The sequence below is a fragment of the Hemitrygon akajei genome, chromosome 11 (assembly GCF_048418815.1).
Source record: "Hemitrygon akajei chromosome 11, sHemAka1.3, whole genome shotgun sequence".
In the NCBI taxonomy this organism is placed as follows: domain Eukaryota; kingdom Metazoa; phylum Chordata; class Chondrichthyes; order Myliobatiformes; family Dasyatidae; genus Hemitrygon; species Hemitrygon akajei.
In genome coordinates this window covers 144,647,041-144,663,845 of record NC_133134.1, presented here as the reverse complement: position 1 = coordinate 144,663,845, position 16,805 = coordinate 144,647,041, and the positions used below count along the sequence as shown (strand labels likewise).

At 40.3% G+C, this 16,805-nt stretch overlaps 1 protein-coding gene across 1 annotated transcript in view; it reads right to left on the bottom strand.

The window, feature by feature from the left end:
- The window catches only part of LOC140736101 (tyrosine-protein kinase HCK-like), a 153,710-nt gene extending 139,395 nt beyond the window's left edge, over positions 1 to 14,315 (bottom strand). Inside the window, exon 1 of the mRNA XM_073061864.1 lies at positions 14,103 to 14,315. The gene's annotated coding sequence lies outside the window, so the exon portion shown is untranslated. The remainder of the gene's footprint in view (positions 1 to 14,102) is intronic.
- Positions 14,316 to 16,805: the final 2,490 nt, after the last annotated feature.

Sequence of the window (16,805 nt, the reverse complement as noted above, 5' to 3'; positions counted from 1 at the left end):
GAAGAGTGTTCTCACTATATCCATATTGTAAATTATTGGCATGGGAATAATTTATTGTGACAATATACAGTATTGTGATAAATTGAGGCTAAGCAACCACTATTTTCAAATAGACATTTAAATAAGAAATTATGTATTTCACTTTTTCCATGGAATTCTTAATACAAGTTTGGTCTATAACATTCTCGCATTCTTTCCAGTCTTCCTAAAGCAATCTGAGGATTGTACAATGTTCTTAGCTTAGAATTGAAATGGCTGAACAAGTAATTAGGTTTATCTACTAGTGATGAAAGACTAGACTTGAAGCAAAATCCTAAATCTGCTGCCCTGCATTTTGCAAAGTTGTATTGCTTTACCTCTATCTTCATTTTTCAACAGCTCTCATTTCACAGTTTTTATGGACAAGGATCATGTTCATTCTCTATAAAACCCTCATCAATACATTGATCAGAATATGGAACATTGAACAGTGCAGGAGATGAAAAGACTCTTCAGACAACATTGTTGTGCCAAACTAATTAAACACCTTACTAAACTAATCTCTTCTAATACAATGCCCATATTACTCCATCCCCTGTATATCTATGTGCCTATTAAAGAGCTTCTTAAATCATATTTGCCTCTACTACCTCTCTTGGCAGTGCATTCCATCATCTGCCCTCTGTGTAAAACAACTTGTCCTATACACTTCCTTTGAATGTAGCCCTTCTCTCTTTAAATGCAGCCTCTATTATTAAACATTTAGACCCTGGGGAAAAAGACACTGGCTGTCTACTCTATGCCTTTCGTAATCTTATAACCTTCTATCAGATCTCATTGCTCTAGAGTAAACAACTAAAGTTTGTCTAATCTCTCCTTATATTGCCCTCCAGACCAGGCGGCATCTGCTCTGCACCATCTCTTAAGCCACAACATTCTTCCCATAATAGGGTGGCCAGAAATGCATGCAGTACTCAGATGTGACCTAACTTGAGTCTTATAAAGTTGCAGCAGAATTTTCTCATTCTTGACCAGAGTGATTTAACGAATAATGACAATCATACATACACCTTCTTTATTACCCTATTAACCTTTGCAGCTACTTTCAGAGAACTACGGACTTGGACCCCAATATCCATCTGTACATCAACACTGTTAAGGGCCTTACCATTAATAGTGTATCGTCCCTTTATATTTGATCTCCCAAAACACCATGCATTCGGCTAGATTGAATGCCATTGGCCATTTCTTCCCCTATATCTGTAATTGATCTATTCCAACATACCCTTTGGCAATCTTCTACTCTAGCCACCTCCTCATATATTCAAAAAAGTTAATAAAACATGGCTTGCCCCACACAAAGCTATGCTGACTGCTCCTAATTAGGTCATGATTTTCCAAAGACTCTTGGATCCTATCCCTAACAATATTCTCCAATAACAACACGAGTGAATCTGCAGATGCTGGAAATAAATAAAAACACAAAATGCTGGCAGAACTCAGCAGGCCAGACAGCATCTATGGGAGGAGGTAGTGACGACGTTTCGGGCTGAAACCCTTCATCAGGAGTCAATATTCTCCAATAACTTTCCTACCAATGATGTGAAACTTGTTGGTCTGTAGTTTCCAGGATTTTCCCTATTTCAATAATGGAAGAACATTAACTATTCACTAGTTCTCTGGGAGCTTTCCAGTTATTGTATTTCTAGGCCTCCTCCTCTCAAATTTTCACTTTACCTATCTATCCATCCATCACCCTCCATGCAATTAGCTACTGATCTTTCTTCCCTCCAATCAGAGATAAGAGAACATCTGCAGATGCTTGAAATCCAAGCAACACTCCATCCAGTTTTGATGGAAGATCTTCGATTTGAAACATCAACTCTTATTCTCTTTCTACAAATGTGGCCAGGCTTCTTAAACCCACAACTGCTAAGGAACTACTACCCTGCTTCGCTAGTGGAAATAAGTAAACACCATTAATCTTGTGCATAAAAGGCTGTTTTGCAAACAGCAATTTCTGGAAAATGAAAACTGCAATTGTAATGTTTCCTTATAAAGTGAACAAAGACTTAATAGAGAGAGAGAGAGAGAGACACACACACACAGGCTAACAGAGCATGAACATCATTTGGTGCTTGGTGGCAGCCAAGTCAGAACGTTAACGGATCAGATTCAAGCACATGACCTTAGCTGGCATTTCAATAGAGCACTGATAGAATGCAGTTCTGTAACATCATGCCATCTTTTTGATTTCAGGGAGTAATAAAGGAGAAAAGAATGAATATTGAAAGATCAGAAAAGTCAGGCAAGGTAACTAAAATATATCATGATGAAAATTGGCTCAAATATGTTCAAAACATGGCCTTGCCTGTTTCCCTCTTCTGATGTCATGTAGAATCTAAAGTAGCTTAATTCAAAATACCATAAGATATAGAAGCAGAATTAAGCTATTTGGCCATCAGGTCTACTTCACCATTTCATTATGGTTGATCCATTTCTCTCTCAGCCCGAATCTCCTGCTTTCTCCCTGTATCCCTTCATGCCTTGACTAATTAAGAATCTATCAACCTCTGCCTTAAAAGTACCCAATGATTTGGCCTCCACAGTTGCCTATGGCAATGAATTCCACAGATTCACCACTCTCTGGCTAAAGAAATTCCTCCTCATCTCCATTCTAAATGGACATCCCTCTCCACATCTACTCTATCAAGGCCTTTCAACATTCAAAAGGTTTCAATGAGATCCCCCTCATTCTTCCGAATTCCAGTGAGAATACAGGCCCAAAGCCATCAAATCTCTTCAAATATGATAAGCCATTCAATCCCAGAGTCATTTTCATGAGCAAACACGAGGAAATCTGCAGATGCTGGAAATTCAAACAACACACACAAAATGCTGGTGGAACACAGCAGGCCAGGCAGCATCTATAAGGAGAAGCACTGTCGACGTTTCAGGCCGAGCCCCTTCATCAGGACTTTGTTCATTTTCATGAACCTCCTTTGAAACCTCTCCAACATCAGCACATAATTTCTTAGATAAGCAGCCTAAAACTGTCTATAATACTCCAAGTGAGGCCTCGCCAGTGCCTTACAAGGCCTCAAATTTACATCTTGCCTTATATTCCAGTCCTCTTGAAATGAATGCTGATATCACATTTGTTCTCCTCAGCACTGACTCAACCTGAAAATTGAACATGATGACTTCCAAGTCCTGTTATACCTCAGAGTTTTAAATTTTCTCACCCTTTAAAAAAAGTCTCCATTTTTATTTCTTCCACAAAGTGCAGGGCTATACACCTTCCGACACTGTATTTCATCTGCCACTTCTTTGCACACTCTCCTAATCTATCCAAGTCCTTTTGTAGCCGCTCTGCTTCTTCAACACTACCAGCTCCTCCACCTGTCTTCATATCATCTGCAAATTTGGCTACAAAGCCATCAATTCCATCATCCAAATTTTTGACATATAATGTAAAAAGCAGTCCCAACACAGATCCCTATGGATCACCACTAGTTACTGGCAACCAACAAGAAAATACTCCCTTTATTTCTATTCTTTTCCTCGTCCCAATCAGCTAATGCTCTACCTATGATAATAACTATCCTGTAATACCATGGGCTCTTAACTTGATAAGCAGCCTTATAAGTGGCACCTTAAAGGCCTTTTAAAAATCCAAGTGCACAAAATTCACTGATTCTCTTTTGTCTATTCTGCTTATTATTTCTTCAAAGAATTCAAACAGTTTCGTCGGGCAAGATTTTCCCTTAAGGAAACCATGCTGACTTTAGCCTGTTTTATCATGTGCCGCCAAGTGCCCCAATTGTTAAGGAAACCACATCTTTAACAATTGACTCCAACATCTTTCCAACCGCTGAGGTCAGACCAACTGGCCTATAATTTCCTTTCTTCTGCCTCTGTCCCTTCTTGAAGAGTGTTGTGACATTTGCAATTTTCCAGTCCTGCGGAACCATGCGAGAATCCATTGATCAAACACGAGGAAATCTGCAGAAGCTGGAAATTCAAACAACACACACAAAATGCTGGTGGAACACAGCAGGCCAGGCAGCATCTATAAGGAGAAGGACTGTCGATGTTTCGGGCCTAGTCCTGAGGAAGGGTCTCAGCAGTGCTTGTTCTTATAGATGCTGCCTGGCCTGCTGTGTTCCACCAGCATTTTGTGTGTGTTGTGAGAATCCATTGATACTTGAAAGATCATGACTGATGCCTCCAAAATCTCTTCAGCTGCCTCCTTCAGGACCCTGTGGTATATACCATCTACATTCAAATCTTCCAGTTTCCCAAGAATCTTCTCCCTAGTAGTGGCAACTTCACTCACATCTGCCCTCTAACACACAAACTTCTGGCATACAGCTAGTGTCTTCCATAGTGAAGACTGATGCAAAATACTTATTCAGTTCCCTCACCATTTCCTTGTCTCCCATTACTACCTCACCAGCATCATTTTCCAGCGGTCTGATATCTATTCTCACCTTTTTTATACATTTTTTTAATATCTGAAGAAACATTGGGCATCCTCTTTAATATTATTGGCTAGCTGACCTTTGTATTCCATTTTATCTTTTTAGTTGCCTTCTGTTGGTATTTAAAAGCTTCCCAATCCTCTAACTTCTCGCTAATTTTTGCTCTATTGTATACCCGCTCTTTGGAATTTATGTTAGCTTTGACTTCCTTTGTCAGCCACGACTGCATCATCCTGACTTTAGACTACTTTTTCTTCAGAATGTATCTAACCTGTACCTTACAAATTGCTCCCAGGAAGTTCAACCATTGCTGCTTTGTCATCATCCTTGCTAGCATCCCTTTCCAATTAACTTTGACTAGCTTCTCTCTCATGCCTCTGTAATTCCCTTTACTCCACTGCAATACTGGCACATCTGTTTTCAACCTCTTCCTCTCAAATTGCAGGGTGAATTCTATTATATTATGATCACTGCCTCCTAAGGCATCCTTTACCTTAAGCTCTCTAATCAATTTCTGTTCATTGCACAATACAGAATTGCTGATCCCCTAGTGGAGTCTACTATGAGCTGCTCTAAAAAGCCATATCTAGGCATTCTACAAATTCCTCATCTTGGGATCCAGCACCAACCTTGATTTTCCCAATCTACCTGAATATTGAAATCCCCCATGACTATTGTAATATTGTCCATTTGACATGAATTTTCTGTCTATCCTTGTAATTTGTAGACCAGATTGCTACTGTTTGGAGGTCTGTATATAACTTCCATCAGATTATTTTTACTTTTGGATGTTCCTAGCTTTACCCTTCTAATCCTATGTCACCTCTTTCTATTGCTTTGATTTCAACTTTACCAACAGAGTCACACAACCCATCTGCCTGTCCTTTAGGTATCATGTGTATTCTTGACTGTTAAGCTCCCAGCTATAATCTTTTTTCAGACGATTCAGTGATGCTCACAATGTCTGTAACTGTGCTACAAATTATTCCACATACTGTGTGCATTCAAATACAACACCTCCAGTTCTGTATTCATCACCCTCTTTGATTTTGTCCCCTTTTTACATTGCAATTCATCCAGTTGACTGCAATTTTGTCCTATTATCAGCCTCTCCTTGCTAGCAGAATCACTACACACTGCCTCTGATTGTAAACCAACTACCCCATGCTCAGACCCATCACTCCAGGTCCCATCACCCTGCCAAATAAGTTGAAACCTTCCAAGCAGCACTAGCAAACCTGCCTGCAAGGATATTGATCCTCCTTGGGCATGTGTAACTCATCCCTTTTGTACAGGTCATACCTTCCCCAGAAGAGATCCCAATGACCAGAAATCAGAACCCCTGCCCCCTGCACCAGTTCCTCAGCCATGTATTCATCATCATCCTATTCTTACCCTCACTGGTGAGTGGCACAGGCAGCAATCCAGAGATTATTACCCTGGAGATCCTGCTATTCAGCTTTTACCTAGTTCCTCAAAATCTCTCTTCAGAACCTCCTCACCTTTCCTAGCTATGCCATTGGTGCCAATATGTACCAAGGCTTCTGGCTGCTCCCCATCCCTCTTTAGAATGCTGTCAACCTGATCTGAAACATTAGTAACCCTGGGTGGGTCCTGGGAGGCAACATATATCTGGCTCTCTATGTCACTCCCACAGAATCTGGTCTCTATTCCTATGGAACTTTCTATCACTACTGCAGTCCTCTTCACCTCACTTCTCTTCTGAGCCACAGCACCAGATCCAGTTGCTGCAGCTCCCTCCTGGTAGGTTGTCCCCCTCAACAGTATCCAAAACGGTATAGTTTTTATTGAGAGGCACGGGGTACTCTTGTACTGGCTCCCCTTTTCCCTTTCTTCTCCTGACAGTCATCCAGTTACCTGATTCCTGCAACTTAGTGGTGTCTACCTCCCTACAGCTGCTGTCTATCACTTCCTCAATCTCCCATACGAGCTAAATATTGAGCGCCAGCTCCAGTTCCTTAGCACGTTCTCTTTTTAAATTAATTTTTTAATGTATTTCTACAAAACAACTACAAAAAACCATCAACAAAATGAAGATTAATACAGTGCAAAACAAACATATCTAATATCCAAATGTGTATAATTCATAACAATAAGGAAAAGGCACCCAAACTAAAATCATAGTTCGTATCCTCCCCACCCTCCCAAGTCCCTAAGCATGTTCTCTGAGGAGTTGCAGCTCGGTGCACCTAGGGCAGATGTGGTTATTCGCAAGGCTGGAGGTTTCCCAGAATTCCCACATCTCACACACAAAACAAGACACTGCTCCTGGAACCATTCTCACTGCACTAACTGTGCCCTTACAGACAGGGAATTAAGAATAAAGAGGAGAAAGAAACTCATCAGATACTTTCCTCACCCAAGCCTAGTAAGTCAAAGCCACTCCAACACTGGCCTGCTCTGCTTGCTGCTGCCTCGTTTTTTATTCACCCTTTCTAAACAATCTCGCTCACTCATTGGGCACAGTCCAACTCTGAAAACTGATGCAGCTGTTTTCAATTCAGCTCATCAATTAATTCTAATTTCCTGGTACTACTTTTTTACATTACTTTGTTAACTGCGTTTAATTCAAACTATTGGGAATATTTTCTCAGTCGCATAGCACAAAAACTCCAGAAAAAAATTCAAATTGTTTTATGAAAGTACTATGATTTGTCACTGTTTCAAGTTCAAATTCAATTTAAAGCATATAAATTGGACTTTCATGGCTCATGATTACCTCAGCTATTTTACAACCTTCTACACTTTGCTATTAAGTCTTCAGCTACGATTCCCTCAGTTATATTTAATCCATTACTAAATTGATAGGCCTTCTAATCAACTTTCTTTATTTTGCAAACTTTACTTTCTGCTCCGTCTATAATTTTAGGCACTATGGTGTCGCATGCTTGCACATTCCTTGTAAATGAACACTTTGTCCCTACATCTATATTGAAAAACGGCAGCATTTTAAAAAATACACAAAACAACACCACGAATTCTGCACTGCACCCTAATCACTTGCAGGGCAAAATAAAAAGTAAAACTGCATTTTTTAAAATGCAGATTGGAAGCAGTTTATCAATGAAGGTGAGGATTCTCTACATTATGCTTTCCACTTGTCAAACGTCACACTACATGAAACAGGCTTGAGAACAACTGCAAATACAATAAGGAGTCAAAAAAAATGAGAGTTTTTCTAGCAATTGCAATTGATTTCAAACCTCACGGAGTCAGTAATTCTAGATCAGTTGCTCTGTAGATGAACTGAACACACTGATGAGGGAGAGGGAGGAGTGGAGAGTCCGTCATTGCCCCCGACGCCAGCCTCCCAGTCCTGAGTCGACGCAGTAGTAGTAGTGCTCTCTTTTCCAATTGGGGAAAACATTAACTTTTTTTTTTGGCTTATTGTCAATCTTCTGACCTGTGTTTCTGCCAAACCCCTGTCAAAAGATTACCAAGTTTTATTGATGAGGAAGACATCTTCCGTGTAAAGGTAATAAGAGTCTACAACATAATTGGAAAGATACCAGAGTCCATTCCTTGACCTCTGTTTTTTCCAGTCTATTAATTAATTTAATTGAAAAGTTTTTATGTTAAGTTTGAAATCATCAGCAGAAGTTCCAAACTCAAACTATCACAATAATGCTTTAATTTTCATTACTGCCTCACTATTATTATTACTTATAAATGATGAAGAACATGGGTTCAGAACACTTCAGTGAAACTTCTGAACTGCCATTTTAGTGCTTTACTTAGGGGAAGCTGCACTTTTAGCACTCATTGCCTTTCAAGTCAGAGATTAAAGTAAGAAAATACATTAACATTGACTATTCCTCTATTTTATTGTAGTGCATCTCTAATTGATTTTATTTCATATTTCGGCATCCATTTGCCACCTGACAGCTGATGTTGATGTTCGGTATTTGACCCAGTATCTGCCCTATACATTGCCACTCTTGACATTTTGTAAAGATTTGTTTTTCTTTTACAATATAGGTTACTCTATATTTGGCAAAACTTGCATATCTTTCCTTAATCAGAATTGATTCCTCAAAAGTGCATGACCTTTGCAGGTCATGAAAATAAAGGGACTGCTTCTGTTCTTCAACAGTGAATTACTGTTTCCCATAAAAAAGGCAGAACTGAGGTTGATTTTTCCCCCCATCTAGGGATTCCTTTCAATTATCTTTTCACCTGCAACCCTGATCACCAACACTTTATCATGTTGAACTATATTTTGCAATTTTTGCTTCAGTGGAAGTGATTGCCTCCTCTCTCTTGCACAATAATTATTCGGATGTCATTGTGCTTTTGAGGCCAGATATGAGTGCTGAATTTGTCCTTAATTCTTTCTACCTTTATTTCCATTAGTGCTTAGTGTTAACTACTTCTATCCTGCTGATAGGTCCAAACAATCTGCACATGGCCTTGTTCTCATGTAGAAGTGCACATTTTTGTTAATACAGCTCAGTATAGACAAAAGACAAATTGGAAGAATGGGCAAAAAAGTGGCAGATGGGATACAGTGTTGGGAAATGTATGGTAATGCATTTTGGTAAAATGAACAATGGTGCGGACTATTATCTAAATAGGGAGAAGATTCAAGCATCAGAGGTGCAAAGGGACTTAGGAGTCCTCGTGCAAGACTCCCAGAAGGTTAATTTACAGGTTGAGTCTGTGGTAAAGAAGGCAAATGCAATGTTGGCATTTATTTCACGGAGAATAGAATATAAAAACAAGGAGATAATGCTGAGCCATTATAAGAAACTAGTCAGACCATAATTGGAATATTGTCAAGAGTTTTGGGCCCCATATTTCAGAAAGGATATATTGTCATTGGAAAGAGTTCCGAGGAGGTGAGGATGATTCTGGGAATGAGGGGATTAACACATGGTGAAAGTTTGGCAGATTTGGGCCTGTACTCACTGGAATTTAGAAGAATAGGGAGGGATCTAATTAAAACTTACCGAATGTTGAAAGGACTAGATAGGGTGGATGTGGAGATGATAGTTCCTGTGGTGGGGGTATCCAGAACTAGAGGGCACAGCATCAGAATTGAGGGGCAATCTTTTAGAACAGAGATAAGAAGGAACACTTTTTTTTAAAGCCAGAGGGTAGTAAATCTGTGGAATGCTCTGCCACAGACTGCAGTAGAGGCCAAGTCCGTGGGTATATTTAAGGCGGAAGTTGATAATTTCCTGATCAATATGGCGAGGAGGCAGGTGGATGGACTTGAGTGGGATCCGGGATCAGCCATGATGGAATGGCAGAGCACACTTGTTGGGCTGAATGGCCTAATTCTGCTCCTGCATCTCATGGTCCTATATCACACATTTAGCATCTTTCTCCCCTGTGGCAAACTGCAGGGAAGAAATGTGTTCTGCAATTCACAAAATGAACACTTTTCATTAATTACTCACATGGTTGCCTCTTTGGGATAATTGCCAGCACATGCAGTAAATGCAGGTTTGTTGGAAATGTTAACAAAGGCTGTGTTCTTAGAAGGAACTAAATGTTATCAAATGCTTTTTTCTCTAAGTATTTTAAATAAGTCTTTATATAGAATGTAGACCATTCTAGAGAAATGTAGGTCAGAGGTTCAGCCAGTCCCAATAGCACCTACTTGTTCCATGCTGCGCAACACTCAGAATTCTCACTTCTAAGCTGTGTTGTGGCAGAAAGTCAATCACTAATTCTTTGAGATTTGGCACAGCCTTGCTAAATGCAGGCAATTAGGCTATCACCACTGATCCTCGGTAGTAGATGGAATAGGGCATCCAGTTGTGAGCTGCAGAGTAAGTGGAGCCTAACACAAAATCTAAGTTTTTGTTAAACGAATTGAGTGAATGATCTGAACATCAGAAGCACCAACCCCCTGACTAGAGAATCTTTTTATGAATGTGGAAACAAAAGGATTCTTATAGTTAGTCTGGAACATGGTCACTGGTGTTCCGTGCAAGTTTGGCAAGGATTTCCTCAACCAAGGCTAAGGTGCACCAGCTTTGGCTCTTCACTCACAGAAAGCCAGTGTAGCCATGACAGTACACTATCATTTCAAACTAATCATTTATATGTGTGGGCTATACACTTTGCTCACTAATTCACAGTGCCTGAAATAAGGTCACAATGATTTTCTAGAGAAATTATAATCTTGGCTTGGATACATCATATCTACAAGTTAATGTGCTTTCAACTGAAGTTAACACCGATCATTAATTTAGCATTTATATTGAACACCACACAAAATTAAATACATCTGAATATTTCACAGAGTAATGATTGGAAAAAGTATAGCCAAGTAGCTGGGAGAAAGTCAATAAGAGGAAAATATAGGGGGAAGGGGATTTGAAGAATAAGGGAATTTCAGAGATAAGATGGAAGTAAGGCTATGTGGGTTGGGTAAAGACTCAATTAGCTTTATTTGTCATATGTACATCAAAATGTACAGTGAAATGCATCATTTTGCATCAATGACCAATACAGTCTGAAGACCGTGATGCAGTCAGCCTGTAAGTGTTGCTACACTTTTGGCACCAAAATAGCATGCCCACAACTCACAAACACTAAGCATCACTGTATGCCCCTGGAATGTGGAAAGAAAACCAATCACCCAGAGGAAGCCCACACGTTTACAGGGAGAACATACGAGTTCCTCCCAGACAGTAGCATGAATCGAACCCCGAGCAAAGGTCATGAACAGATTCATATAAAAACACAATATTCTTAAAAATGGTGCACCTCACAAAAGGAAAACAAATGGGACTCTAGCAAACAACCAAGTTACAATAGAATATAACGTCCTTGAAACTAACATAAAACTAGCCAGGTGGCCATGTGATCTTGCAACATGACAAAAACTCCTGTTGCAGGTTTCGACCTGAAACGTCAACAATTCCCCTCCCCACCATCACTCCCCCCAAATCCCCACAGATACTACTCAATCTGCAGACTTCCTACAGCAGTCTGTTTCTGGCTCCACATTCCGGCATCTGCAGTCTCTTACATCTGTTATATACAGTAATCTCACCAGAAGGCAATGTGCATTTTTAAAATATAGAATTGAGTAAAGTATGAACCCTTGGGATTCAATACAGAATCTTTTGGAGCCGAAATGAAACTCAGTGGAAGTGATGTACATTTCACATGTAGAACCAGGAAAATAAAAACTTAAATAATTTTGCGCAATGAAGAATCTGCACTGGACATCATTGTTTGATTTTGACAATAGCATCAGAAACAAAAGCAGGAGTAAGCCTGCCAGTTCCTCCTGCTCTGCTGTGCAATGAGTCATTGCTGATCTTTTATCTCAACACCACTTCCCTGTGCTAACCCCAAATTCCATGATACTCCTGACATCCAACAAGTTATTGATAAGCCTCCAATTACATTTAGTGACTGAGATCATAAAAACACTCTTGGATAAAGAGATCCAATGATTCACTACCCTCCTGATGGAGAATTTTCATCCCAGTCCTGTCATGATTGGCTGGCCCCTTACTTTGAGACTTTAATTCCAGCCTGGATGAACAATATTGATGAGTTAATAAAATCGGCAGAGCAATGACAGATTAAATATAATCCTGAAAAAAATGTGCTGAAGCATTTTGGGACAGCTAAAAAAATGTCAGAAGTTACACGGTGTTGGTGTCCTAGAATGCCTCTCTCCATTCTGCTCTCTAAAACGGTTCCTTCCATCAACTCCTCATCTAGTTCCTCCAATCATCACCCAGCTTCTGCCCTGCACTCTCCCCAATCCATCTGCCCATCGTGTACTCCTCCACAACTAGTTCCACCGATCACGTACCAGCCTCTACCCAAAACCCTTATTACACTGGCAAGACCAAACACGGTCTGCGTGGTCACTTTGCAGGGCATCTGAGTTCCATCTGCAATAATCATCTTGAGCTCCTGGGTTGCAAGTCATTTCAGCTCCTTCTCCACTCCCTCACCAAGCCATCTGTCTTCAGTCTCCACCGCTACTACAGTGAGGCCAAACACAAACTGGAGAAAGCACACCTTATAACCTGCCTGGGCATCTACAATCCAACAGCATGAACATTATATTCTCCAATTTCACGTAACCCACACCCCCAGATATTAGAAGGACGATACTCATGCCCCTTTTGTTCCTTTCTTTCTCCTCCTTATCCACTTACTGTCCACACATCACTCGCCAGCCTCCTGGTGCCTAGTTAACCCCCTCCATCTGCCCACCACCCATATAACCCAATTGATCTCCTATCCCCTTTCCCCTACTGTTCCCATTTGCCTGCAGAACCTCTATTATCTGGTTCCACTACTCACCTTCCTTTCTATCAAACTCCATAATTTGCAATTCTTTGCTGCCTCCACCAATCACCTCCCATACACTGTCTCTATCTTCACTCATCCTTCCCCACCTGCTCTTTAATTCCCCCACACCTGGATCCGCTTCTCACTTCTCTCTCCTGCCTCACCCTTCCCCCACCTCTTTATACTGCCTACCACTTCTTTATACTAGCATGTAAGGTGTCAACCTCTACCGCCTGGCCTGTTGAGTTCCTTCAACAATGTGAGCTTTGTACAGTCACAGTTCCCCCTGCCCCACCTGCTTCCTTCTATCCATCACTTTCTCCCCATCTAGTTCCCCCTATCGGCCTTTACCCCAGCCCCATCGCCTTCTCATATTGCTACTTACCGTACCGGGTGTGTACCTCCTTTAAGAAGGTAAGGTACACCCAAACGTTTCGGCAGAACTATTGTAGAAGGAGCTTTCTCGTCACACAGCCCAGAATACTCCCTCTCTGGAAACTCTTCTGTTAATTGAAATTCGCGACATCTTTCAGAATCTTATTGAGTGAACGAGATTAAGATGTCGAGACATTTGCTTCCCCTTAGGATTCGAAGTAAAATTCTTTGAACAGTTGGTCCAATGCTTGGAGGTCCAGCTGTTTAAGGACTCGGAAACTTTGTGCCCTATTCTGACTATGTGGGCTTCCACTGAGAAAGTCCACAAAATGTGAAGTAATGGGAGGGACATGACTAACAAATCCGAATGTGAGCTGGGGACTCACTCATATTACCATTGGTAACGTTTATCAATACGATGCAGCCGCGTACACAAATATAGTTCACCAATCTCCCAGTTTAAGGTAGTTGATATTGTTGGTTCAGGATGTACCTCGCGATGTCGCAGGATATTTGCAAACGCAAACCCCATAATTCTCCAACAAGCTCTTATTATCATATGAATTCAGAAATCATGTGATAATTATCGTCCAAGTTCACCGAGATAACGCCCCAAAGCTCTTCTTGTTCCCCAAAACACACAGTTACTTTGGCAAAAGCGCGCAATCGATACATATGTCTTCTTGTTTACTTTAATACAATAACATTTATATGTGATACTGTAGAGTTGCTTAAGCCATCGGGAAAAGGAGAACATCGTTTTGGATACGAAGACCGAAATAACCAGACTACCATAACCGATGGGTTTTAGCAGAGGGGTTAACATTCACATAGTTCAGCCAGACCACCAAACACAGTCCCGTTCAGCCTGTGTCACAGGAACACAAGGAACTCAGTTTCGGCAGAGATACTCTCGAAAACAACCGCAATCAGTCCCCGTGAAAGTCCGATTTAAACCCATACACCTACCTCTCTCTGTACTCCCTCCTTCCCGAGATTGACAGTAGACAATCAGAAATAAAACCGCCACACACAAGCGGGTTCAAAGATTCCTTCCCCGGGTCAAACAGCAGGGTAAAATCCCATAGTTACCACAGGTATTAGGGCTGGAGACTTCAAATAGTTGCCTGGCCACTTCTTACATTGTGCAACCTACTTCCTGATGTCTGCAGAGCCTGAGAAGTTGCCACCCCTTCGGGCGGTCTCATTAGCGTTCGCGAGTGGGCGGTCCCCGAAGTGTGAGCGGCTTCAGTCCCTCCTTCCAATCCCGGCGCGCTGAACTGTGAGCAGAACCCGAAACGTCACTTAGCCCAGGGACGCAAGTCTTGGTTCACTTTGACTTAATTCTTTTAGTCCTTTTCGTTGTGGAGGGATATTTCGCGTTGGTCTGTTCATTTACTGTCCATTGTTAAATGGGTCACCAAAAGCGTCCCTCTGACAAACCGGACTTAAGAGACCCCTAAATGCAGGGAGGGAGAGAGATCGGTGTGCGTCCGTTTTATGCTGTACAGTGTCAGACCAAAAATTCTTACTTGAACTTTTTTTTGGATCAAGTAACTAGTTTGTTAAGTCAGCTTAAATCGTTTCTAAACATTAAATTACACAGACCATTAACGTATATTATTTTACAGATATGAGCCATTTGTCCTTAAGGTGGGTAAACGTTTCAAAAATAGACGTTTTAAATGCTGTGTTTATCTTAAATACTATCTTGGGTTCTGTAGTGTCGGCTGGTCTTATGAGCATCATGGGGGGGGGGGGGAGAGCAAAAAGCAGCAGAGGATTGAAGTCAGAAATAAAAACAGAAAATGCACAACAGGTCAGGCAGCATCTGTGAGGAACCTTTTCTCAGAACTTTCTGATGTCTGGTCATTGACCTAAACCTAAAACATTAAAACTGATTTTCTCTCCATACTGCCTGATGTGTTGAATATTCCCAGTACTTCCTGTTTTTATTGTAAACACTACAGTTGATTCATTTAGTCTTACATTCCTATGTGTTATTTTATATCAACATTGCCTGTACATTGGTCCTATCAAATTAGAGCAAGAAAATTGGTGAGACTGGACTTGAACTCATTAATCTGCTTTATTTTAGCGAGTATAAATGATGTTTGCACAAAAGTAATGAACAGTTGGGCTTAAATGTTTTAACTCATTTAACATATTTATTCTTAATGGAGCATTTACTGCAACTCAAAGTTTAATGTTTTAACAAAAAAAATCCCGTTTCCCTTACATGAGGACACAACTTCAAACATCGCTCATTAATATTGCAATTACTTTTCTGCCTGCACCTTAATCTAAATTGCCTGGTCGTAACAAATGCATTTAAACTGACTCTTCACTTAATACTGTTTGATTTTATGCTCCATTTTGGTCAATGGGGGATAAAGTTAAATAGGTGTAAATTTCAATCTGAACCTAACACAAGGAAGCAAATAAAAAAGGAAAATAAAACAAAATGCTAAAACAAAAGCAGAAAGTTCTGGAAATATTTAGCAGACCAGGAGAGCTGTTCAGCATCTGTGGAGGGAGAAACACAGTTAGTTTCTGATTGATGACAAGGCACGTTAGAAAATAAGTACGTTTTAAGAGCTGTTGTAACATCTATTGTCGAGTGGAGACCTGTTGAAAAAATGACATAATGTTGGTGCTGGGACAAAGGATACTGAAGTTATTATTACTGCAGTTGATCTGTTTGGAACCAAGAAGACAAATGGAAATAATGTGAAATCTTTCCACATATACTTGCTGATTTGTTAGTCTGTCCAGGATTACTTTTTAATTCTGATTACAAGCATCTATAATTTTTGTTTTGATGACGGGTATTCACTGCCACTCTCCCTCCCCCAAAATGCCTTCCTTAAAGAAGTTGTGCCCTTATTTCCATCAGGATTTCTGCTGGTCTCTTTCACCTGCAATGGTTTCTATTTTCTTCTGGTGTCCGATTAGCTGATGACCAAACCATGCTTTCAGTAAATCTCTATGTTATTCCAGGCTGATTCTCACTGAAGTGCCATTCTTCACATTTTGGGTCCATTTTTGATAACAGTTATGTTCAACATACCTTCCAATTCTTAACTTACTCTTCAGGTCATGTCATGTCACAACTGTAAGAACTTAAACCATTACCCCTGTAATATTAACAAGTTATTCTGTCTCTACAATTTCTACCTAAGCTTCTTGGATAATTTTGGTATTCTATTTTATTTCAGATTTCCAGAAACGGCTGTATCTTACAGTTCTGGCATATTTTATTTTCTCCTTCTCCTGTTCATCTCTCTCCAATTAGAACTCCAAAGAGACCAGCTACAACTACCCTCTCTCAAATGGCATCTGTGTCTTTTGTTTTTTGTTGGTCGACAACCAATTATTGACATCCCTTCTCCCTTTTTCTGCATCTTAAAACATGCTTATTTTCTAATTCTTCTGAGTTCTGATGAAATGATTTCAGCTGAATCAATCTGTTGCTGACGCCACTGATACTACCTGATCTATCTGTTTGGAATTGTGTTTCAGAACATCCACTACAGCACCTTTTTAGTTTGCATTAAAAAACAATGCTCTAAAACACAGTACTGAAAGTAATTCTTCCAGAAACTGTTGAAAAATAGTTAATATTTCTTAAAATATAACCCCATCCTTGTTTTATTTTTCTTTTAAATGGTT